The sequence below is a fragment of the Pan troglodytes genome, chromosome 9 (genome assembly GCF_028858775.2).
Source record: "Pan troglodytes isolate AG18354 chromosome 9, NHGRI_mPanTro3-v2.0_pri, whole genome shotgun sequence".
Lineage (NCBI taxonomy): Eukaryota > Metazoa > Chordata > Mammalia > Primates > Hominidae > Pan > Pan troglodytes.
In genome coordinates, this window is record NC_072407.2 from 117,481,463 (window position 1) to 117,505,083 (window position 23,621).

Consider the following 23,621-nt stretch of genomic DNA (forward strand, 5'->3'; position numbering starts at 1 on the left):
AGGGGCGGCCGGGCAGAGGCGCCCCTCACTTCCCCAACGGGGCGGCTGGCCGGGCGGGGGGCTGACCCCCCACCTCCCTCCCGGACAGGGCGGCTGGCCGGGCAGAGGGGCTCCTCACTTCCCAGTAGGGGCGGCCGGGCAGAGGCACCCCTCACTTCCCCGACGGGGCGGCTGGCCCGGCGGGGGGCTGACCCCCCCACCTCCCTCCCGGACGGGGCGGCTGGCCAGGCAGAGGGGCTCCTCACTTCCCGGTAGGGGCGGCCGGGCAGAGGCGCCCCTCACCTCCCGGACGGGGCGGCTGGCCGGGCGGGGGGCTGATCCCCCCACTTCCCTCCCGGATGGGGCGGCTGGCCGGGCGGGGGGCTGACCCCCCCACCTCCCTCCCGGACGGGGCGGCTGGCCGGGCAGGGGGCTGACCCCCCCACCTCCCTCCCGGATGGGGCGGCTGGCCGGGCAGAGGGGCTCCTCACTTCCCAGAAGGGGTGGCCGGGCAGAGGCGCCCCTCACCTCCCAGACGGGGCGGCTGGCCAGGCGGGGGGCTAACCCCCCCACCTCCCTCCCGGACGGGGCGGCTGGCCGGGCCGGGGGCTGACCCCCCCACCTCCCTCCCAGACAGAGCGGCTGGCCAGGCAGAGGGGCTCCTCACTTCCCAGTAGGGGTGGCCGGGCAGAGGCGCCCCCCGACCTCCTGGACAGGGCGGCTGGCCGGGCAGGGGGCTGATCCCCCCACCTCCCTCCCGGACGGGGCGGCTGGCCGGGCGGGGGGCTGAACCCCCCACCTCCCTCCCGGACGGGGCGGCTGGCCGGGCGGGGGGCTGAACCCCCCACCTCCCTCCCGGATGGGGCGGCTGGCCGGGAGGGGGGCTGACCCCCCCACCTCCCTCCCGGACGGGGCGGCTGGCCGGGCAGAGGGGCTCCTCACTTCCCAGTAGGGGCGGCCGGGCAGAGGCACCCCTCGCCTCCCGGACGGGGCGGCTGGCCCGGCGGGGGGCTGACCCCCCCACCTCCCTCCCGGACGAGGCGGCTGGCCGGGCAGAGGGGCTCCTCACTTCCTGGTAGGGGCGGCCGGGCAGAGGCGCCCCTCACCTCCCGGATGGGGCGGCTGGCCGGGCGGGGGGCTGACCCCCCCACCTCCCTCCCGGACGAGGAGGGAGGACGCTCCTCACTTCTCAGACGGGGTGGCTGCCGGGCGGAGGGGCTCCTCACTTCTCAGACGGGGCGGTTGCCAGGCAGAGGGTCTCCTCACTTCTCAGACAGGGCGGCCGGGCAGAGACACTCCTCACATCCCGGACGGGGCGGCAGGGCAGAGGTGCTCCCCACATCTCAGACGATGGGCGGCCGGGCAGAGACGCTCCTCGCTTCCCAGATGTGATGGCGGCCGGGAAGAGGCGCTCCTCACTTCATAGATGGGATGGCGGCCGGGCAGAGACGCTCCTCACTTTCCAGACTGGGCAGCCAGGCAGAGGGGCTCCTCACGTCCCAGACGATGGGCGGTCAGGCGGAGACGCTCCTCACTTCCCAGACGGGGTGGCTGCCAGGCAGAGGCTGCAATCTCAGCACTTAGGGAGGCCAAGGCAGGCGGCTGGGAGGTGGTTGTAGCGAGCCGAGATCACGCCACTGCACTCCAGCCTGGGCGCCATTGAGCACTGAGTTAACGAGACTCCGTCTGCAATCCCGGCACCTCGGGAGGCCGAGGCTGGCGGATCACTCGCGGTTAGGAGCTGGAGACCAGCCCAGCCGACACATAGAAACCCCGTCTCCACCAAAAAAATACGAAAACCAGTCAGGCGTGGCGGCGCACGCCTGCAATCGCAGGCACTCGGCAGGCTGAGGCAGGAGAATCGGGCAGGGAGGTTGCAGTGAGCTGAGATGGCAGCAGTACCGTCCAGCTTCGGCTCGGCATCAGAGGGAGACCGTGGAGAGAGGGGAGAGGGGAGAGGGGAGAGGGGAGAGGGGGGAGGGGGGAGGGGAGAGGGGGGAGGGGGGAGGGGAGAGGGGGGAGGGGAGAGGGGAGAGGGAGCTCTATCTACCACACAGTCCTTCTCTGCGAGGGATTTTTTAGTCTCTGACTTATTTTTTTGTAAGAAGAGAATAACTCCTCGTCTTAGTAATAACTGGAAAAATTTTCTTCACCATATAAAACACATTGACTATATATTATGTCTTGTGTTACTTCATTTCTAGGTGCTTTTTACTAAACAACTTCATGCTCATATCCATGTGAAGATATGAACTTTTATGTGTAGTGAGAACACAGAATTAAATGATTGAGTCAGTTGCATATTTCAGTGAGAGGTTTTATTTTTAATTCCATAAACTGGGCATCAAAACAAGCAATACAAAATGTTCCAAAAGAGGTCTTGAGACTGTCTCCATGGGAGGAACTGTGTTCTTCCAGTAGGAGACCTTCGTTCAGAGAGAGGCATTTTCTGCACTGTCTTGTTTCTCCTCATTGGACCTGAGACTTCGCTCGGCATAGTTGAAGTTTCTTCTCTGGGCCTTTTGGAATGAGTTTGCTGAAGGTGGGGCTAAGGAAGCTGCATGCAGTTGTCTCATGAATAACACAGTTTTTAACTGTGTGGGACCATTACATGTGGATTTTTTTCAATCAAACGCGGATCAAAAATAAGACTATTCCTGAGATGTGAAACCTGAGTGTACGGAAAGCTGACTTTTCCGACAGGTAGTTCTGCAGAGCTGACTGGTGGACTTGAGCATGTGTGGGCTTGAGTATACCCAGGGGTCCTGGAACCAATCTCCCATGTATATTGAGGGACGGCTGTAACTGTTAGAATAAACAGTGCTATCAGCTACAGCAGATAAACCCCTACACCCCAGTCAGTGGCTCAGCAACAGAAGTCGATTAGTCACTCACATTATATTTCAGTGAAGCTGGTCCTAGTCTCATGGCTTTCCATGTGGCAATTCAGGGACAAAAGCCTTGTCCATCTTGTGGTCTACCCCTCTCCAGACCCTCAGACTCCTCTTCATTCAGCTGGAAGAGGAGAAAGGAGATCTGGGATTATAAGAGAGAAGATTTTTTTTTCTTTTTTTTTTTTCAGAGATGGAGTCTTGCTCTGTCACCCAGGCTGGAGTGCGGTGGCATGATCTCGGCTGACTGCAACCTTTGCCTCCTGGGTTCAAGCAATTCTCCTGCCTCAGCCTCCCGAGTAGCTGGGATTACAAGCACATGCCACCACGTCCGGCTAATTTTTATATTTTTAGTAGAGACGGGGTTTCACCATGTTGGTCGGGCTGGTCTCAAACTCCTGACTTCATGATCTGCCCACCTTGGCCTCCCAAAGTGCTGAGATTACAGGCATGGGCCACCGCACCCGGCCAGGAGAGATTTCATGGGCCAGACCTGTAAGAGGAGTACATCTCTTTTGCCACCATTTCATTGTTCGAAACTCAGTCACCTGGTGGCACTTAACTCTCAGGGAGGCTGGGAGATGACATCTACCTGTTTGCCTAGGATAAAAAAATGGGCTCTGCCGAGTATATCACAATCTATGCTGCAGGCTGGGACTGCTTTCTGGCTTCACTGTTTGCCTCTGGTTGCCCCATATGTTTGGGCTCCTTCTCTCCCTATCGCTCCAACATGAGGAGAGGACAGCAGCCAACATGTCCCTTAGGCCGGTTAAATCATACCATGATCCTCATGCAAGGGGCAACATCTGTGTGCTGTGAATCCATCGTGTGTCAGGCACTGTGCCAGGGAATGTGGACAGTGACACACAGTGTCCCGAGGAGGATTTAGGACACCTCGGTGAAACAGAAAGATCCCTCCTCCTGTGGGAAGAATCCATGGGATGGGGGGCAGGTGTAGTGGCTCACACCTGTAATCCCAGCACTTTGGGAGGCCGATGTGGGCGGGTCACCTTAGGTCAGGAGTTCAAGACCAGCCTGGCCAACATGATGAAACCCTGTCTCTATAAAAATACAAAAATTAGCCAGTTGTGGTGGCGGGTACCTGTAATCCCAGCTATTTGGGAGACTGAGGCAGGAGAATCGCTTGAACCTGGGAGGTGGAGGTTGCAGTGAGCCGAGATCACACCACTGCACTCCAGCCCTCCAGCCTAGGCAACAGAACAAGACTCTGTCTCCCCCTACCCCTGCAAAAAAAAAGGAATCAATGGGGAAATAGAGATTATTCCAGAACACACTTCCCTTCTTAAAACCCTTCAATTAGTGCTTCCCATCTTCCCTCATTCCCATCCCACCATTGACAAAATGAGAAATCTAAATTTCTTGAGCTGATTTATGAGGTTCTTCATGATCAAGCTTCCACTCACCTCTCACTTCTCACCACTCTTTCTTTCACACCCCAACCAGGCTGAAGTCCCTGTAGTTTCCTAAATGCTCCATGCTTTCTTTTAGCTCCAGGTTGTGGGGCACATTATTACTTCCCCTGCTTTGGAATTCTCTCCCCTCCCTCTTTGCTTGGCAAATTCTTTTCTTATTTAGCTCTCAACCTGGATGTCATTTCTTCTAGGAAGCCTTCCTTGCCCTCGCTTCACTCCGCCAGGTTGAGATAAGTGCTCCTGTTTTGTGTGCCCACGGAGCTATTAAAGTTCTTATCTTAGTGTTTGCCCTTTTAGTGTCCGTACTCTCCAAACACTGAGTCTCTGAGAATATTATCATTGTTCATGATAATATCTTTAGCACCTGATACAGTGCTGGACCACAGTAGGTACTCAGCCAACAGGTGAAGCTCTGCCACAGCCTTGCTCCCCCGTAACAGCTTCCATTACCATTACCTACTGTCTTTCCCACCCATTTGTAATTTACACCCACAAGAGAAATCAATGAATTTCCATCACTAACCCTGATTTTCTGTTTTGTTCTTGTTACTTTTTGCTCTTCTTGGAACATTTCACTTAAAGTGGTGACTTCCCCTGCCCATAGCTGCGTGACGTAATGAATTGTTCCCGGGTTCCTCGCCCAGGTATCTGAATGCCAGCACATCCCGCATGTCGCCTGGACATGGATATCCATGAATTGCCAGTCCTTCCCGGTTGGTCAGGGTCTCTCTCCTCAGCTGCTTCATATTCTCACAAACACACGTGGACAGTCCTAACTCAAACTTGCCAGGGAGGACGCGGTCTGAAGACATGTGGACCTGGGAGCCTAAACTTGGTTTGGGCTTTGCTGCCCTCAGTTAAAGAGTCAGTAGATGGGTTTGTTGTAGAGACTAGCACTCCTGGACCTGTGAGGCTGGTTTGGGTCCAGGTACCTCCCAGGCAACGTGGAGCAAGATTTTCTTTCATGAGTCCTGAGAAGTAGCCTGCATGATAACTGCAGAATCATGCGTCACTTCATTGATTCCTTCATGCATGTATGCATTCATTTACTCAACCAATACTTATTGGGTTCCAACTATTACAAACATTGATGATGCAGAGGTGAACAAGATAGAAAAAGCCCTTGCTCTTTTTTCTAATGAGGAAGAGAGAAACTAAGCAAATACACAGAATAAAAAAAGAGACCACATATAAAGTGATTTCATACGCAAGATGTGCTTTCTCAGACTTCTTGGAGGGGCCATATTCTTATTACGAATGGAGGACTTAAGCCCCTCTTCTTCATTTGAATTAAGGTTCTCCCCTCAGTTGATAAGATACCCACTCCCTTTTAAGACACTCAGAGTGCTCTGCAAATCTGCATCCACAAACCTCCTGTCCCCCACTCCTTGCAAAAAGCAGCTGCTCTCCAAGGCCATGTCAGCCCATTCTTCATCCTTCCTGAACCTATGAGCAAGAAGTCAGGCTATCAAAAACAGCTGGAGCAGAACTGGGCATCATTTGTGTTCCATCTGTCAGGCTTCACCTGGTTCCCAGGCTTTGTGCCTCTCTCCTCCCTGAGCTGAATCTACTTGGCTGCCAGATCTGCAGGCTCAGCTCTGCCCCAGGCTCTAGAATCAATTCTGACTTCAGGCAGGAAGAATTTAAGCTGCTGCAGTCCAACTGTGTTGATTTGGTCTTGTCACCCTGGCTGCTTGCTTCTTGTCCCTAATCTTGTGCTTCATTCTGACAAGTGGATTGTCTGACATATGCCTTTATCCCTAAGTCCTTCCTTGGTTATTTTCCTTCTACTCAGGCCCTCAGAATCTGAGGACATTCCTTCTCAGACAAGTGTCCTGCCCTGGCCTCCAGTCTCCTTGGGGATTACATCTTGTCCTTTTAGCTTGCTCCCTATAAACAGACATCCCCAAAGGTGTCTTCCTGCCTGCTGGGACTTCTGTGTGTTGCCCATATTTGACTTATTTCTTATGTGCATCTCTGCCCATCTACGTAGTAGGTGACCCCTAATATTTCCTGCTGAAGCCCCGGAGCTAACATCCGGCCCCAACTCTCATATGGCCCCTGGATTGATGGCTCTGCGCTCCCCTTAGGGCTTGCCACACCTGAGTAGATGTCTAATTCCTGATCTCAGAACCCCTGCTGTCTTTCCTGTCATAATGCAATTAATCAGACCACACCCAGCTGTGTTCTAAGATAGGACTCTGCCTTCAACTTGGGACACACCATCCTTCTTCCATCTTTTAAATTCCCCCAGAGGTCTCAATTGAATAATCAAGAAAACCCAGGGTATCTGATAATCAGATGACCAGGTAATGGAGATAGAGGCTAATGGAGTTCCCTTAGCTTAGCTGGGGTTGGGGAGGCGGGGGGGAGGGCAGGAACAAAACCAAAAAAAGGAACAAAAACAAAAAACAACAAACAAACAACAACAACAACAACAAAAACCCAACAGAAGACCAGGGCAGCTGTAAGTGAGACACGGCAACCTTGCTAAGTAGGGATCTCAAGTCCCTGTGGTCTGAGGACAGATGTCCCATAAACCCTCATTTATATTGGGTGGTTCATTCTGCCATAGGAAGGTTATCTTGCTTGTGCTGGAAACCAGGGGAGCTCAAGTGGGAGCCCTCCTCTCTAAAGCTTGCTCCATGCCCAGAAAAGGAGCCCCACTCCTCACCTCAAGGGGATACTGTTTAAATCCAGCATTTGCAAGCCTTGTCTTCACAGTCCTGACCTACAGCCCTTGCTGCTTCTGTACCTAGTCTGTACCTGACCCTCGGCTTTGCCCGTCTGATTTTCTATTTGCTCCAGCCAAACCTCTATCTTTAATGCCTTAGTTTCTGCTTCTCCTGCTTCCAGTTACCTTTTTCTTCTTTTTCTGACTTACAGCATTCATTCATTTATTCATTCAAGTTCCCTGCTCCTAAGGAGCTTGTAGTCTAGAGAGACAGCAATTGCACAGTTGGTGGTTATAGTTATGAAAAATGTTACACAGAAAAGTCTGAAGATGCTATGGAAAGGTGCCCAACTTCCTCTGGTGGATCTGGGAATGCTTTCTGGAGGAAGGGAGTTTTAAGCTGTCCTTTAGAAGCAAGAAGAAGGGACTCTGGGAGGCTGGGATGAGGAGGCAGGGGGGACATGAAGAGCCTTTCAGCCTCAAAGGAACAGCATGGACAAGGGCCCTGAGGCAGGCAGGGCTTATCTGTGTCTCTCCTCCTGGCTCAGCATGGCCCACCCTGTCTACACAGGAACGAACAGCTGTCTTCCTCAGCCTGAGAACCTTCCCTTTTGTACTGTCATGGAAGCCATGTGCACACATCCTGGAATTCCCAGGATACTGCCCAGTCTTGGCTTTTGATCTGAGCATTGAAGCGGCAGTTGTAGGGAGTGCATCCAGGGAATTGGAGATCTTTATTCTCTACACTGGGCCTACATGAATGGGGAGTGAGCATTTTTGGCCTTGGAGAATTCATCCCAGGCTCTGGTGTTCCTTATGCTCCCCAACCCTGACTCTTTGAGCCCAACCTTCTCTGCCCGGGCTTCCAAGGTAAGCATCTGCATCTAACGCAGTGCCTGGCTCACAGTCAGCCCTCCACAAATGCTAGCTGATTTGATTAGATTTGATCTGGGTCAATGTAAATAGGTGCAGGAGGAGAAACAGAAGAGAGAAATCAAAGGATGATGACTATAAGGGGAGCTGTGATGTAATTTTAACCTGAAAATTGTCTGTAAATAGTCTGCACAGTTTATTCAAACCTCAGTCTTTCATAATCCAATTATATGCAAATGCCCCTGTGGTCTTCCTTACCATCTTGAATACCTGGATAGAGCATTTTGGAGAACCACAGTGGAGCTCCTTGAGGTAAGAAAACAAAAAAGACAAGGAATTCAGGATCTTTGAGTTGAAAGACAACAGCAGTCGTTTAATACAAAGTGGAGGCTAGGTGCAGTGGCTCACACCTGTAAATCCCAGCATTTTGGGAGGCCAAGGCAGGAGGATCCCTTGAGTCCAGGAGTTCGAGACTAGCCTGGGCAACATAACAAGACCCTGTGTCTACAAAGATAAAAATAAAAAATTAGCCAGACATGGTGGCACTCACCTATGGTCCCAGCTACTTGGAAGGCTGAGGCAGGAGGATCACTTGAGCTTGGGAGGTTGAGGCTGCAGTGAGCCAACTTGGGCAACAGTGTGAAACCTGGTCACAAAAAAATTTATATAATACAAAGTAGTCGCTTCTCCAGTGGAGACAGCTGTCTTCAAACCTCCTTACACATCTGACAGGTTACAAGCATTGCCTTATTCCATTTTTGGAAATTGCCAGCTAGTAGAAATGCCTAATGTTGGGGCAGAGTTGTCCTCTCTTTCTTCCTCTTTTTACTGCAAAAAGTTTTATTTCCATTTGGTCCAAGGCTTGAGAAAAAGCTCCAAGGTGGTTAAAAAGCTGCCTAGTGGCTGGAGGGAGAGGCTCAGGCAGAAGCCCTGACATCTTGAAGGGGATCCTTCAGAAGTTTTTGGGCCCAGTAGGCTCCTAGTCATGCTTGAGGGTGAGCCTTTGGAAGAGGAATTTGCCCAGCCTGGCCTGGGGGCCAGTCAGCCTATCAAGGTTGGTCAGGTGGTTGTCTACCTTCTTGATGAGTTTCACTTCCTCATTGAGGAAGTGGCTCTCCAGGAAGTCAAGATATGGAGGTCTGTGTGGGCAGAACCCAGGGCACGAAGATCTAAAAGAGCCTGGTTCAGCTTTTCTCCAAGGCCGTGGCGGCTCCCATGGCATCCAGGGTTTTACCCCACTCATCTTGAGGTGACTTATGGATGTTCTGGAATACAGCACTGCTGCCACACTGGTTTTGTATCTTCAAGAGATGCTTGGAGCTCCGTGCTTCTCCTTGTCCAATTCATAGAAGTGGCCCACAGCTTCCAGAGCCACATCATCATGATGGAGACAGAAGCCCAGCGAGAGTGGGTGGAGGAGGCTCACTGATGCAAATTGACCAGGAGGTTAGTGGCTGCCTCCACGTCGGTGGAATAATTCTGATGAATCCGGGAGCTTCTAATTGGTTGGCAAGAAGGAGCTAACCACAACAACTGTGTGGGCTGATCCCAGAAGCAGGAGATGGCCAAGAAGATGATCCCAGAGTTTGCAAGTGAAGAGGAGACTGGAGGATGCTCAGAGGCTGGAAGAGAGGGAGTCCCCGGGTCTGTTCCATCCAAACACTGTTGAAGAAGAAACATATTCATGGGACTGCTGAACACTCTGCCTGCCATTTCTCTTATTGGTGTGAGTTCTGTTTTTTGAAACCCTTTCAATTAAATCTGATTCCTTTTCTATATGATTTCCATTTGAATGTTGGAAGATGGCCATCGAGTCTCCCCAAGATGGAGAACTGCCCATGTTTCCTACCACGCTGTGGAGCCCTGTCCTGCTGGCTCAGCTCTGCACAGGCTCTGTGACCATGGGAAGGAACATTGAGAGCCCTGAATTGCAGGCACCACTGGCCAATACTCCCAACCCCATCACTAGGCCATATCTGGTCACGAGGACTAAGTCATGTAGTCTAGCCCCTGTGACCATATTTATTCTCTAATTCCCAGATTTCTGTTTTGTCTCCCTGCCTGGGATCCATTACCTTGGATTGGGGCCCTGTCTTACCTCACAAGGCCTCCCTAGGAGTAGAGCCAAACCTCTGTCCCTGTAGGTGAGTCCCCAGCAGTTGCTGCCAAGTTCTTCTGCCTGCCTTCTCCTTGGCCCCTTGCCTGCTGCCAGACTCCACTGGTCCTTTCTGGTCCTGTCTTTGACATGAACTTCCTGCATGGCCTTGGATTCCTTGTTTTCCAGCCAGCAAATGGAATGAGTTTTAATGCATTGGTGGATTTAAAAACTAACCCCATCTAAGAATCACCTGAGGGAAACTTTATAGAGTACCAGTGTCCAGGGCTGGAACTGGGATGAGAAGTGAAAGGTGCTTAGCATGCAAAATATAAAGTGCATCCCTCTCTGGTGCCAACCCTGCCCTGGGAGGGCCCCGAGAGTGACTGTCTCCTTACATTTGCTCCCCTAGGAGCCTGGCTTGCTTTACCCTGGCCCCAGTCCTGCCATTACCAGGACAGTAACACCAGAGATTCTAATCTATGTGGTCCAGGAAGAAGTCCCAATAATGGTATTTTGAAAAACTAGGCAGGGGTTAATGTGTGTAGCCAGGGTAGGGAATCGCTGGACTAGGTGGTCTCTCAGGGGTCTGTCACCCAGGAGAGGGCTCCAAGACCCTGGGACTCCTAACTATATTCTTCTACCCATGTTTGGCCTTGGGACTTTGCTAGTAGCTTGTGATGTCCTATTGTTTCCTGGAGAACATGTCTCATTTCCAAACTCCAGCCAGGATCAGTCAAGCCCATCCCGCCCCCAAGAACCCCAGGCTAACCAGGCCTTTGTTCTGACCAATGTCTTCTCCACTTCCAAGCAAAGCTTCCCTTAGATAGCCAAGGTTCCAAACCCTCCATTCTGTTGGCTCGCCTTTGGATATGTTCCAGCTGCCTGTGCACCGTCTACGTGATGGGATGGGGAGGCTTTACAATACTGAAGTATTCGGGTACATTTTCATTCATTCAACAAGCATGTGCTGAGGACCTGTCCTGTGCCCTGCACTGTGCTATTTGCTGAAGAGTACAAAGATAGAGTGATATATTCATGCCTAGGGTAGCTTATGGTACATCAGCATTTCCCCAAATGTGCTCTGATTGTTAATGGATGTTATACAAAAGCAAAGCAAAACAAAACAAAACAAAACAACAAACAACACTTCTTGGTAAAATGATTTAGGAAGAACTGAGGTCAAATAAACAGGTTTCTTTATTGCAGGACTTCTCAGAATCTTTGGGTTGCTAACATATACTGTGTATCTCCATAAGAGAAGCTCAGTATAATATAATTCCCAAATATATTTGACCATCCACTTAATATGAAATATTCCAAAAGGCACTTTGGATAATGCTGTCATAGAATGGTAAATCTGGAATCAACTGTAATTCTAGATATGAGAGCTCTAGTAATGTGATCCAAGGTTGCATTAGCTCTTTGAGCAGCCACATCACTCTGTTGACTTCTCAGGAGCTGTAAGCTGGCTAAAATGCTTGGGTCTTTTTTCACACAACCATCCTTAAGTAGGTCTTTCTCTTTCTCTACTTGGGCTATCGACTTTTTGGAAGTGGAATATAAGGCCTATCAAGTTTAACTTTATTGGTTCAGGGCCAATAAAGTTAAAGGAGTTACAGAGGTTGAGATCTTTTTTATCTGAGTCCTGCCCGCCAACATATCAGCTAGGTTTCCCTGCTGTGTGTTGCCTACAACGTAAGTGAGTAGGCCTTCTTTATCTTCATCCAAGCCTCTGAAGAATGTGGTGAATGTGACAGATCTCTGTATCGCAACACCAGAAATCTTCCTTGGAATTGGCATTGATCCTTTCACCTACACCGCAGTCATGAGCTGTGTAGCAATGTTTCAGTCGACCATGGACCACATGTGTGACAGTCGTCCCGTGAGACTATAATCTCATATATTTATTGTGCCTTTTCTATGTTTAGTTATATTTACATATACAAATACTTATCAATGTGTTACAATTGCCCACAGTATTCAGTACAGTAACATGCTGTACAAGTTTGTAGCCTAGGAGAAATAGGCTAAACCCTATAGCCTAGGTATGTAGTAGGCTATAACACCCAGGTTTGTGTAAGTTGACTCTATGATGTTCACACAATGACATAATCACCTAATAACCCATTTCTCAGGACATATCCCCACTGTTATTGATGCAAGACTGAACTGGTGTGCAGTCATGCAACAAATTCACCTAGCTGAGCCCTAACCCTTAACTGGACTCATGGCCCTGCATCTGGGTCAAAGGATAACATGAGAGTTTTTGGGAAATCCTTCATGGAAATCCACATTCCCTTAGTCTACCAGTCTGGTTATACTTCCAAAAAGAAGAAAATTAGGCTAATTTGTCATGAGTAAGTCAAAGGTTATTTTATTTTTGTGGTTATAAAAGTAACCTATGCTCATTAATAGAAAATGTGGAAAATATAGGCATTTTTAATATTAATTATTATGAAGAAAATTAAAACTGCCCAGTATCAAACCACCTAGAGATAGTCACAGTTAACTTTTGCTATGTCTCCTCCTTTGTTTTTTTGAGACAGAGTCTCACTCTGTCACCCAGGCTGGAGTGCAGTGGCACCATCTCAGCTCACTGCAACCTCCTACTTATTGAGTGTCTTCCACACATCAGGTATAGTTCTAGGTGCAAAAGTAAACAAAAAACACTCCTCCCTCAAATTCCTGCTCTCATGGAGTTTGTATTCTAGTCGAGGCTTATAAATAAATAAATACATAAATACATAAATAAATAAACACAATCTCCCAGGATTCAAAAATATCCTGCTTTTTTTTTTCTCCCAACTTGACCTTATATTAGAACTATCCCTGGAACGACTTTGTGTTAAGGAACCCAGGCCAGCTTCTGATGATGCCTATTTTCTTTACTAAATGTCTGCAACCATCTCTTTAATGGGGCAATCTTTGATTTTTTTTTTTTTTGGCAAGGTCTCATTCTGTCACCCAGGCTGGAGTACAATGGTGTGATCTCGGCTCACTGCAGCCTCAGCCTCCCAGGTTCAAGGATCTTCCCACCTCAGCAGTCCAAGTAGCTTGGACTACAGATGCGTACCACCGAGCCTGGCTAATTTTTTTTTTGGTATTTTTGTAGAGATGAGGTTTCTCCTTGTGCCTAGGCTGGTCTTGAACTCCTGAGCTCTTGAGTTGGAGAGGAGTTCCCCTCTCAGCCTCCTAAAGTGCTGAGATCACAGGTGTGCGTCACTGTACCTGGCTGTTCTCTTTTTTAAGAGATAGGGTCTTGCTATGTTGCCCAGGCTGGACTCAAACTCTTGGGCTCAAGTGATATTCCTGGCCTCAGCCTCCCAAATAACTGGGACTACAGGTGTGCACCACTGCACCCACCTAATAGTGCAATCTAGAATTTTGCAGAGGGTTGATATGACACTTACCAAGTTACAGTCTCCAGAAAGAAGCTTTTACCTCTCTTCAAAAATGGGGACAAATGTGCATATCTCCAGTTACTGGATACCTTGTCTTTTTCACTATTTCTCCAAGATTACAGATTATAGTTCCCCAGTTTTACCTTTCTGGGATGCAATTTGTCTAGGCTTTAAGACATGAACTCATTTACAGATATTCTTTGATTATCTCTCCACCCATCATGAGCTTCAGTCTATTCCTGAGTTTGTTCTACTCTTCCAAGATTGAAGATTAGTCTTCTTGGTAGACAAGGTAGAAGTAAAAGGAGTTGCAAAGTTCTGTTCTCTCTCTGCTGTTTATTAGCATTATGTCACCTGCCCCAGGTAGTGATCTCTTCTCTTCTTCTTGCACTCATCTTGAAGGGGGAAAGGCTGTGGGAGAATCTGGAGTAAAACCCTTTTATTTTTCATTAGTCTGTTAACTCTCATAAAAAAAAAAATCCTGACAGTATTCTTGTAGGACTGAGTTAATGTGCTGCCCTTTTGTATTTGCCTACTCCCTCATTTTACAAATAAGAAAACTGAGTATTATGTTCAGTAAAGGGCATTGCATAAATCGGAACCTAAACTAGAATTACAGTATTTATTTGAGTCAACCTTGCAGTATCTGAGAGATTAAAAAAACCTTGCAAGAAATAGATCACTAGGGGAGAAAAAGGACCTCAGGAGAAATTTAATTGAGAACCCCTCTCATGGGAGAGGACAATGGATTTCACTGAATGAGCCTCAGATTGTAGCAAGTTTTCCCTGGTTGCAGACACCTCACAGGGACCATTCTGGTCTGTTCTGCTTGGGGGAATGGCAACAGCCCACTCCCTTTGCCTTCAGCATAGGGCTCCAACACAGGAAGCCAAACAGCTGGTTCTTCATAGGAAGCCACCTCAGCCCCATCTCTTCATTAACTGAAACCCTTCCTCGGGGGAGCAGTGACAGCTCCCCGTGAATTGGCTATTGGCAGTCATGCTGAGGCTTCTAAGCAGCTCCTTGTTAACCTTGAAAGACGACTATTTTAGTTTTCTGGAGTCTCTGTCACCACCTGCAGACAGAAGCAGATGATTTAAGAGGTGAGCAGGTAAGAATTTTGTGACCTTCAAACAGAGATGTCCCCAGAATCAGTGGACAGAGTCAAATCACTACATGACTGTCTGTCTTTGTGTCCTGGCTTTGTCCCCAGTCCATTGTGTTAGATAAGAGGTTTTGTGTTACCCTCTGAAGTGCTGGGTTTACTAGGCAAGCTCAGAAGGCATCTACAACACGATTTCTCTGTAAACAGCCTTTGCAAATGCTATGTTAGTAACAGACCTGGGTGGATGCCATTTTGGCATTGAAAGTGCCATCTTTTAGGGCAAAGGCAGTGTGGGTAGGCACATAAAACATAAAATCCGGTTAATTTAGTCTATTTAAATGTATAAATAAATAAAGCTATTCCACTAGGGCATTTTCTAAACCCAAACCAGGAAACATAAAATTCTTTGTAATAAACAATAAAATACAAACTTTGTTTCATTTTATAGCCAGAAGAGTCAGAAGAAGGCCAAGGAAAAGGAGAAAAAAATGAAGAAAAAAAGAAAAGAAAAGAAAAGAAAAGAAAGGAGGTTAGAGATGAGAGCAGGAGAGGAAGAGAAGGAAAGGGACAGGCCAGTTAGGCACCATGTCTAAGGGTGCTGCCTCCTTGATCTTCTGTCTCTGAGATCATACCCATCTGCTTGTTAATACTCGAGTGGATTCTTGACTCTAAACTCTACAGGGACAGCAACAAGGTGGATTACTTCAAGACTTACCTGACTTCCTGGAATGAACAATATGGTTTATTTATAGTTAACTGCTGCATCTAGGAGACCCGTAGAACTCTGGTTGGGTCCTGTCCCCCTAGCCAGTTTCGTCTGATATGCTCTGAACCCTCTTCTTGTCCTGCTGGATCAGCACCGACAACAAGTCTTCTTCTGCAGCTCCTGCCAGTGTTAATTTGGACCCATCACTTCCTTGCAGCAGAGCTGATAGGCCAACTGCAGAACCGTAGTCTGCCTCCAACTGTTCACTCTAGAGTATACAGATGTCTCCCTGTGTTTCTTCTACTTTAGATATTTCGGCCATTTGCTATCACACATATTCATGCAAATGCAGGAATTTCACGAGGTACAATTCTCTTCCAATGTAAACCTGTTCTGTGAATACCTTCTGCAATAAAATCCCTCTACAAAATGTCTGTGGATGTCTGTGAATGTCTTTCCCAGCTGTTGTAGAAGGGGTTTTATCATCTTCCATGGGTTTAAACAGGAAAAGAGTAACTTTTGGGTGAAGAGCTGCCTGGAAGACTTCCCCCTTCCATTAGTAGCTCTTTCCTGTATGGTTGCATCCTGAGTCCAACCAGCAAATGGCCCTCAGCCACAGCAGCTGTGGCTAAAGTTAGTTTTATTCTAATTAACTATTTCCTTCTTACTTACACAGAGCCCATGCTTTTCCACTTTCCCTTGATTCCTGACCTTGTTTGCCACCATCCATCATTGGTCCTACTCAGCCTGTTATGCCTTCCATCCAAACAGCATCCATTCTCAATGCCAGCCCAAGCCTCAAGATCTTGGCTTCCTTTGTACTTAGTGCACTGGCCAAGTTTCTATCACCTCTAATTTTCATCTAGGTCTCATTCGTACTCTGAGTCCTAGATCATCCCAGTAGTTCCAGATTCTAGGATTTTAACCAACACCCACTTGGACCATGTTAATCAAATCAGTTTGTTCCAACAATTTCTTTTTTCACTCCCTTCCTCATGCCTATGACTAACTTGTAGCAGGCCCAGTGTCCTCATCAACCAACCATAAATGCTTGGGGTTGGGTTAACACCACAGATGAAACCATCCTCTTTCTTTCTCTCCCACTTCCCACCAAAATCAACTGCTGAACATTTATCAACATCATTATTAGCTGTGTCTCCTTTGAGCTGTTCAGGATAAAGCCTTTTCTACACAGTAGAGAATACATGCATGCAATCATATTTATTGATTTTAATCTCCATGGGGTGCAGGTGAGGGGAGAGGTATATTTCCAAAAATTTAGAGGTGTTCCAGAGGAAATAAAATCATTAGGATTCTATGAAGTTTGGCTAAATAATATGATCCCCTTGCCCATTATAAAAACCGTCTTGGACCAATAGTTCTCAAACTTTAATGTGAAGAAAAATTATCTGGAGATCTCATTAACATGCAGTTTCTGATTCAGTAGGCCTATGGGAGAGCCTCACAACAAGCTTCCACGTACTGCCAATACCACTGGTCCCACCAGTCTGTAGATCAGCCTTGAGTAGTAAGGAGCTAGTGCTCCTCCCACACTGGGCTCTAGACTTGTTTGCATCCCAGATTCCTCTTACCTACCTGAGATTTACCATTTGTGACATGAGAATATTGAACTGCCTGATCTCTTATCCCCTCACAATGCTAAAATGCAAGGTTCTGTATACACCCTTCTCACCTCACATGTCACCTCTTCTCTAAAGTCTTCCCTAGTTCTCCAATGGAAATTCTCATCCTGAGTTCCATACTTCAATTCAATTCCATTTAGGACAGTTCAACTCAATTCAGAAGACTTCACTGAACATTTTTTATGTATTAGGTGTTTTCTTTCTTTGAGACTGAGTTGATGAGGATGCTATTAACCAAAGTGGAAAGTTGAGTTATATAGATGGAAGAGGAGACTGGAGGAGAATGTGTAAGCAAGTTCGTATTTGCCAAAATAGGTTTCATATTCCTGTAATTTGTAGAAATGGAGAGGTAGTGTGGCATGGTAGCCTCTAGAGGCAGACCATGCGTGTTTGGAACTCACCCCTGCTGTTCATAAGCTGTGTGATCTTGTTAGGTAACCCCTCTATGCCCCCATTTCCTGATTTTAAGATGAGGATAATAATGGCACCCACCTCATGGAGTTGTTATGTTGTTACGAGTAAATGAGGGCTGGACGCGGTGGCTCACGCTTGTAATCCCAGCACTTTGGGAGGCTCTGGAGGGTGGATCACAAGGTCAAGAGATTGAGACCACCCTGGCTAACACGGTGAAACCCCGCCTCTACTAAAAGTACAAAAAATTAGCCAGATGTGGTGGCAGGCACCTGTAGTCCCAGCTACTTGGGAGACTGAGGCAGGAAAATGGCGAGAACCCGGGAGGTGGAGCTTGCAGTGAGCAGAAATCGCGCCACTGCACTCCAGCCTGGGTGACAGAGCAAGACTCCATCTCAAAAAAAAAAAAAAAAAAAGAAAGAAAAAAGAAAAAAAAAGAGTAAATGAGGGTTAGACTGTTATTGGTACATGGTATACCAAAGAAATGTTTTTCCAACAAATATATGTTCTGGAGATGTCATTCAGAAAAAGTTCAGGTAGGAGATATGGATTTGGGAGCTGTCTGTATTTAGGAGCAAAAGATATTTTGCAGAGAGAATGTAAGCTGCAAATTGAGTGGCAAAGAAGGAAGAAATGGATTCTTTAGGGGATACCAATATTTAAGGGGCAAGCAGAGAAGGAGATGCAATGAAGGAGACTGAGGAGTGGTCTCAGAAGTAAAGATGACCCAAGAGAAAGTGAAACCAGAAGCTCAATAACTAGAGAATTTCAAGAAAGAGGTAGCGGTCAACAATGGCCAACACAAGTAAGATGAGGAATAAAACAAAGCTGTTTGTTCAGATGGCTAAGAAAGCAAGTGTCAGACCACATATAATTTTTATTTGTGTCTGTCTTCACCCCTAAGCCATGAGTCCTCAATGTAAGGGGTCAAGTTTGTTATTCAGCCTTGTATATCCAGAGGCTAACACATGCCTACAGCATAGCAGGATGTTCTCAGTGTGGTCAAAATATTATTTTTGTTATGAGACTCTCTAATGACTCCTGTTCCTTCGAGGTCCACTTCACCCTGCTTGTCTATTAATAATGAGACAGTAAACAAAATTGAGAGAATCTCATTTCCTGTCCTGTCCTTTTTTCTTGGGGGGCCCCCAAGGAGAAGACAAGGCCAGTATTTCTTGGTACTGGACATCTTTTAAACATGAGACTGGATGATTGCAGAAGTTGAGATGAGGTTATATGAGGGCTGGGTTGGGGGGCAGCTGTCTGGTAAAAATCTCAAGGGAGATAATCTTCTTGGGGTTCACAGCATCTTTCTTTCAGCCTAATGTGCACTAGCAGGGTCCCACAGCTTGTGCGCTGGGCTGGGCCCCCAGGTGGGTCTGTTTCCAAGGCTCTATGGTAATAACCATCTTCACTCCGAGGAGACCAAATGCCCATATGTTGTGGGAGAAATTCCTCTGTTGGGTAGTAGTTGGGCTAGCCCCTTCCCCAGATTCTAGAAGCCTGGGTGACCACTTAAGGCAATGGTGATGGCCCAAGATTCTCGTGGTGGGGTTCAGGTGAGGGCAGAGTGGAAAGTCCTGGGCACACAGTTCTATGCTTGTTTAGGCATCTACAGGCTTGTGGGATAAATTGAGAATGGCAGGAAGAGGAGATGGTGAGCCAGAGGAAGGAGGGGGAGTGTGTGGGTTACAGGACTGCAGAGCCCCCTGCTGAGAAATTGTAATTCTGGCCCTGTGGACCAGGTAAGACGGAAGAAGTAAGAGGGGCTGGTGGGCTGGGAAGGTGGAGCCGGGGGAGCTCTGATTCATTCTAGTGTTGACAAATAGGCTGGATTCCTTTCACTCGGCTGGACTTTGCCCTTTCAGGATGTACAGCCAGCGTCAGCACACTGCTAATGGGGCTTTGAGAGTCTCCTTTTGATGAGCACGTCCCAGAAAGCAGGTATTAGCCATTTCTGCTGGGGAGGCAATGAAGGCATTTGCAGCTGAAATCGGCTTTCCTGGCTGCCCTAATAAAGCAGAGACTTTCAAAGCCCCATTAGCAGTGTGCTGACTGCAGCTTTACATCTGGACTAGCCCAGTTTAGGAGGAGAGCGCTGGGCACTCATATCCTGGACCCCAAGGAACAAACTGCCTCTGACCAAAGCTAGCTTCTTTTTCATCGACACACTGTGGACGCCATAGGAGAGGAACCCTGTCTCCCTATCCTTGGAATGTAGCTTGGTGCCTGGCACAAAATAGACTCCCAATAAACGTTGATGGAATTGATAAACGAGTTTGGAGGGGGGTCAGCTACTAAAAGGACCTGGAGCACCACATTATGGACAGCTCCAGGCCCTTGGTGAGTGCTTAATATACATTTCTGAGATGGATGACCGACAGGTAGGACAAACAGCGGGTTGGGAAATGAAAGGAAAGGCTGATGTGAGAGAAAAGGAAAAGTAGCTCCTCCCTCTGTCCCCCACCTGCTGAATTTTCTACAAGTGGGAGACTTCAAAGCCTTCCATGTCTCCCCAGAGAGAAGCCAGGGGAACTTTTTCTTGTTAGGCCCCAAAGATGAGGAATGGCACGGGGGAAGGAGGACCCCTGGTTGCCAGGCTCTTTTGCAAGTTCTATATGCTGAGAAATCTACGTAGTTGGGAAGGATTTTCACTTTCTAGGTGATGTAATGGCGTCTCTCATAAGTATGTGCCTTTTGCAGGTCCACAAACATATGAATGATAGACCCAGAGTTCCAGTTCAAGTCGGTCTGCCTTCCAGGCTTGCAGTCTTTCTTCCAAGCCACCTCCAGTTTTCCCTCTGACCACAGAGCCCATGAGGAGTGTCATTCTGAATATTCACTGACTCTAGACAGATGGCCTTTTCCACCTGTTCTACAGGTGTGCACGTGCCCTTCGTCAGAAGGCAGTCTAGAAGTGGTTCATCTCCACTTTCCATCATCTTCTTCCTCTTCCATGACCCTAAGCACACTTCTGGAGGATGGGTGGATGGACCAGCACGACAGCTAGCTGTTAGTTGCCAATTTCCGTCAGAACAGATAATGTTTCTCCAGGTGGATGGGGCTTCCCCACCTCTCCTCCTATTTTTCTGAATACTTTCTGGTCTGGTTTCAGACCAGATCTTGCAAGAAGCTCTGTAAAGGAAAATACACAACAAATAATAAGTGGAATGAAATGGATAAATGCATAAAGACCTAGCTGGCCAGAGCGGCCTGCCCTCGTGGGTTTATCTCACATACCTGTCTTACTCATACACTGCCTGGTCTCACGGAGGCCCTCTAAGTCACTGGTGTGTGACTGGGGCTCTTTGCCCGGCCGTTCTGCCATTTGAAAATTTCCAGTCAAGATTTAGTCACTGCACATTTTTGAGAGTCCTCTAATCAGAGAAATTAACTCTCATCAGACACAGGAATTAATCTTTGTTAGTGTTGTTGTCAGTCTAACTTTGCCTTCCTCAGTGCCAGACGTAGAGAGAGGGAGGCCCTCGCAGGGAGCTGCTGCCACCATTGGCAGAGAACGCAGGCAGGCCTTCACTGAAAGAATGGGGGGTGACCCCTGCTTCTCCCTGAGTTGAAGGGTGTGTGGGATCCCCGAGGAATTCTCCGGCGTTCAGCCCTGGGCTGTGCTGTATTCAGGGCTCTAAAAACGCTGGCCGACTTGAATGTGTGAATACAGTTATGGCAGGGAGGGAGGGGAGGTGCTTTGGGAAGGATACCATAGCATAATGGAAACAAGCTAAGAATCAGATGACAGCACACGATGAGGGGCGGTGGGGACAGGGTTCTTTACTGGGTCACCAGTTTGTTAAAAATACAGACCTGTTTTATTTATTATTTATTTATTTTTTGACAGGTCTTGCTTTGTTGCCAAGGCTGGGGTACAGTGGCACGATTTCAGCTCACAGCAACCTCTGCCTCCTGGGCTCAAGTGATCCTCCAGGTAAGGAGGCTACCTTAGCTCCTGGCTAATTCTTGTATTTTTTGTAGAGACGAAGTTTTCCCATATTCCCCAGGCTGGTATCAAACTCCTAGACTCAAGCGATCTGCACGCCTCGGCCTCCCAAAGTGCTGAGGTTACAGGTGTGAGCCACCACGCCTGGCCCAGACCTCTCTTTTGAAGTCATCTTTCAATGGGTGTGGGTGTGGAGTGTGTGGCAGTGAGGGTGGGGACAGACCCTTAGTTGCATTTGTGGAAGTTTGGGACCAACTTCAAGATTCAGAGAATCATAGCCATTTTGGTTGTAGAGAAACTACAATGCTCAGAGAATCAGATTGCTGCAAAGTAAATAAACGTGATGTTAACACCATCATCCATAATATATATTTCATATCCTCTCATTTGCTCATGAAAAATATATTATGTAGACTTGTCTATTATCATCATATTCATTCACTCATAGCACTTGATTTTGTTAGTGTCAAGCTATCTCTATATTCAAGTCAGTAGTCATCAGCTATTGTCATTAGCATTCTAGAACATCTTTTCACTTTAAGTTACATTTTCTTATATACGTGTTTCTTTGGCAGGATTAGAAAATTTGGGGACCTTTGTTTCTGAGTGAGGAGTAGTAAGGAAAGCACTGGGAACCAGGAGAGATGACTTCCATCTTGTCTTCTCATGGCGTGCTCTGTGACCTTGGGAAATTCACATCCTCTCGCTGGTCAGTTTCTCCATCTGTAAAATGTTGGTATTAGACAAGATAATCTCTAGGGTCTCTTCTAATCTTTACTTTGTCTGTGAGTTGTTACTGAGAAAGTAGAGCAGGAAAATGGACTTAGATATCTATGGCCCAGAAGGAGATCAGAGTTTCTGGATAATTTGGGACACAGTGGCCAGCATATAAGTTGCTCCGTGGCCACATTTCAGAGCCACAGGAGGATCCCACCAGGATAGGGCTGTTTCATACTCTCCATTTCTTGGATGATTGCTTTCTCTGCTACTGGGATTAAAAAAAAAAAAGGAAAAAACCTCCAAGACAAGTCACTTTCTCATTGGCCTGTGACATGCTACATGAACCATCTATATTATGGATGCAACCATGGATGCCGCCAATGTTGATTCATACCTTGGCGACCTCATGGATCACTGACAGCCATGCCACCTGGCAAGCTGCCTGGAATTCACCGGGGCCTGTCAGAAGCCCCAGCTGCACCTCCATTTTGCAGGCAACCACAGGCCTGGCTTTCTACCCTTGGGTTTTAAGCCTACTATTATCAGTCTAACGAACAATCACATCCTCAAATCAAAAGTCAGGAATTCTAAGAGGAGCAATGCTGCTCATGGAACTGAGTGGTGACTTGCAGAAGTACAATGAGATAACAAAGTGTCTTTCAGACATCTTTTCATAATCCAAAGCCCTAGGTAGCCGATAAACAATGCACCGCCAGCCAGGCTGAGTTCTTGCTGTCTTGTTGACTGAAGCATTCATTGTGAGGCTTCCTGGGCATCCTATTATGGGGGAAAGGAGGACTCTGACCATTTCTGCATAGTGTAGATTAATCTGAGGGCTGCATGACACCTTTACTTCACGGTCTTCGTCTCATCGGGTGTCGCGAGGGAGGGCGAGTTGCTCTCTCTGGTTTTGGACACTTGCTTTTTGATCTTTTTTTGCTGCCTTTGATTTTTTCCTTTTGGCTCGAGGAAAGGTGGGTTGTCCCGGATAGAGCCTTGTGCCTGGCTTAGCATGCCATGCGCTGGAGGAGCATAACACTGAACATTCACCAGTGGGTCCAGGGCCAAGGTTAACAGATCTCCTTTCCTGACCTTTATGCTCAAATGATCTCATCAGACCGAACTAGGCGCACAGCTACAAAATACGCCCCCCCAAACACAACCACCTCCACCACCACCGCAGTTCTAAAACTCCTCCCACAAATCAAGTTGCAAGAGATTGAGGAAGGATTAAAGGGAGAGATGACTGAGTAATAAAGGTCAATGTCATTTTCTGAGAACACTAGCATGTAGAGAATATTTGGCACCTGACAAAGTGGCCATTTCCCAGACTTGCAAATTGATCCCTATGTAGGGCTTGAGTCTTAAAAGAGATAATACCACATGCTTCAAATATAATAGACAATGGGACTAAAATAAATTTAAATAAGCTTTCCCTTTTCGTATTTTTTCTATGGTTTTATGAAAGTCAGCAAGCAAGGCTACAGAGGAAAAAGCAGTAGTTTTGAAATCAGACTGGAATTTGAGTTCCCATCATTTCTATGTTCCTGTTTACAAATCTCTAGAGTGGGGCTGAGTCAGGTGGCTCGTGCCTGTAGTCTCAGCTACTTGGGAAACTGAGGAGGGAGGATCACTTGAGTCCAGGAGTTCGAGTCCAGCCTCAGCAACATAGCGAAACTTTTTCTTCCCAACCACCCCCACCTCTGAAAAAAAAAACAACTATAAAGTGGGGAAT

General features: G+C 47.7%; 1 pseudogene; it reads right to left on the minus strand.

The window, feature by feature from the left end:
• Positions 1–8,829: 8,829 nt before the first annotated feature.
• LOC100614944 (ferritin light chain-like) lies at positions 8,830–9,563 on the minus strand (annotated as a pseudogene).
• Between the last annotated feature and the right edge of the window lie 14,058 nt (positions 9,564–23,621).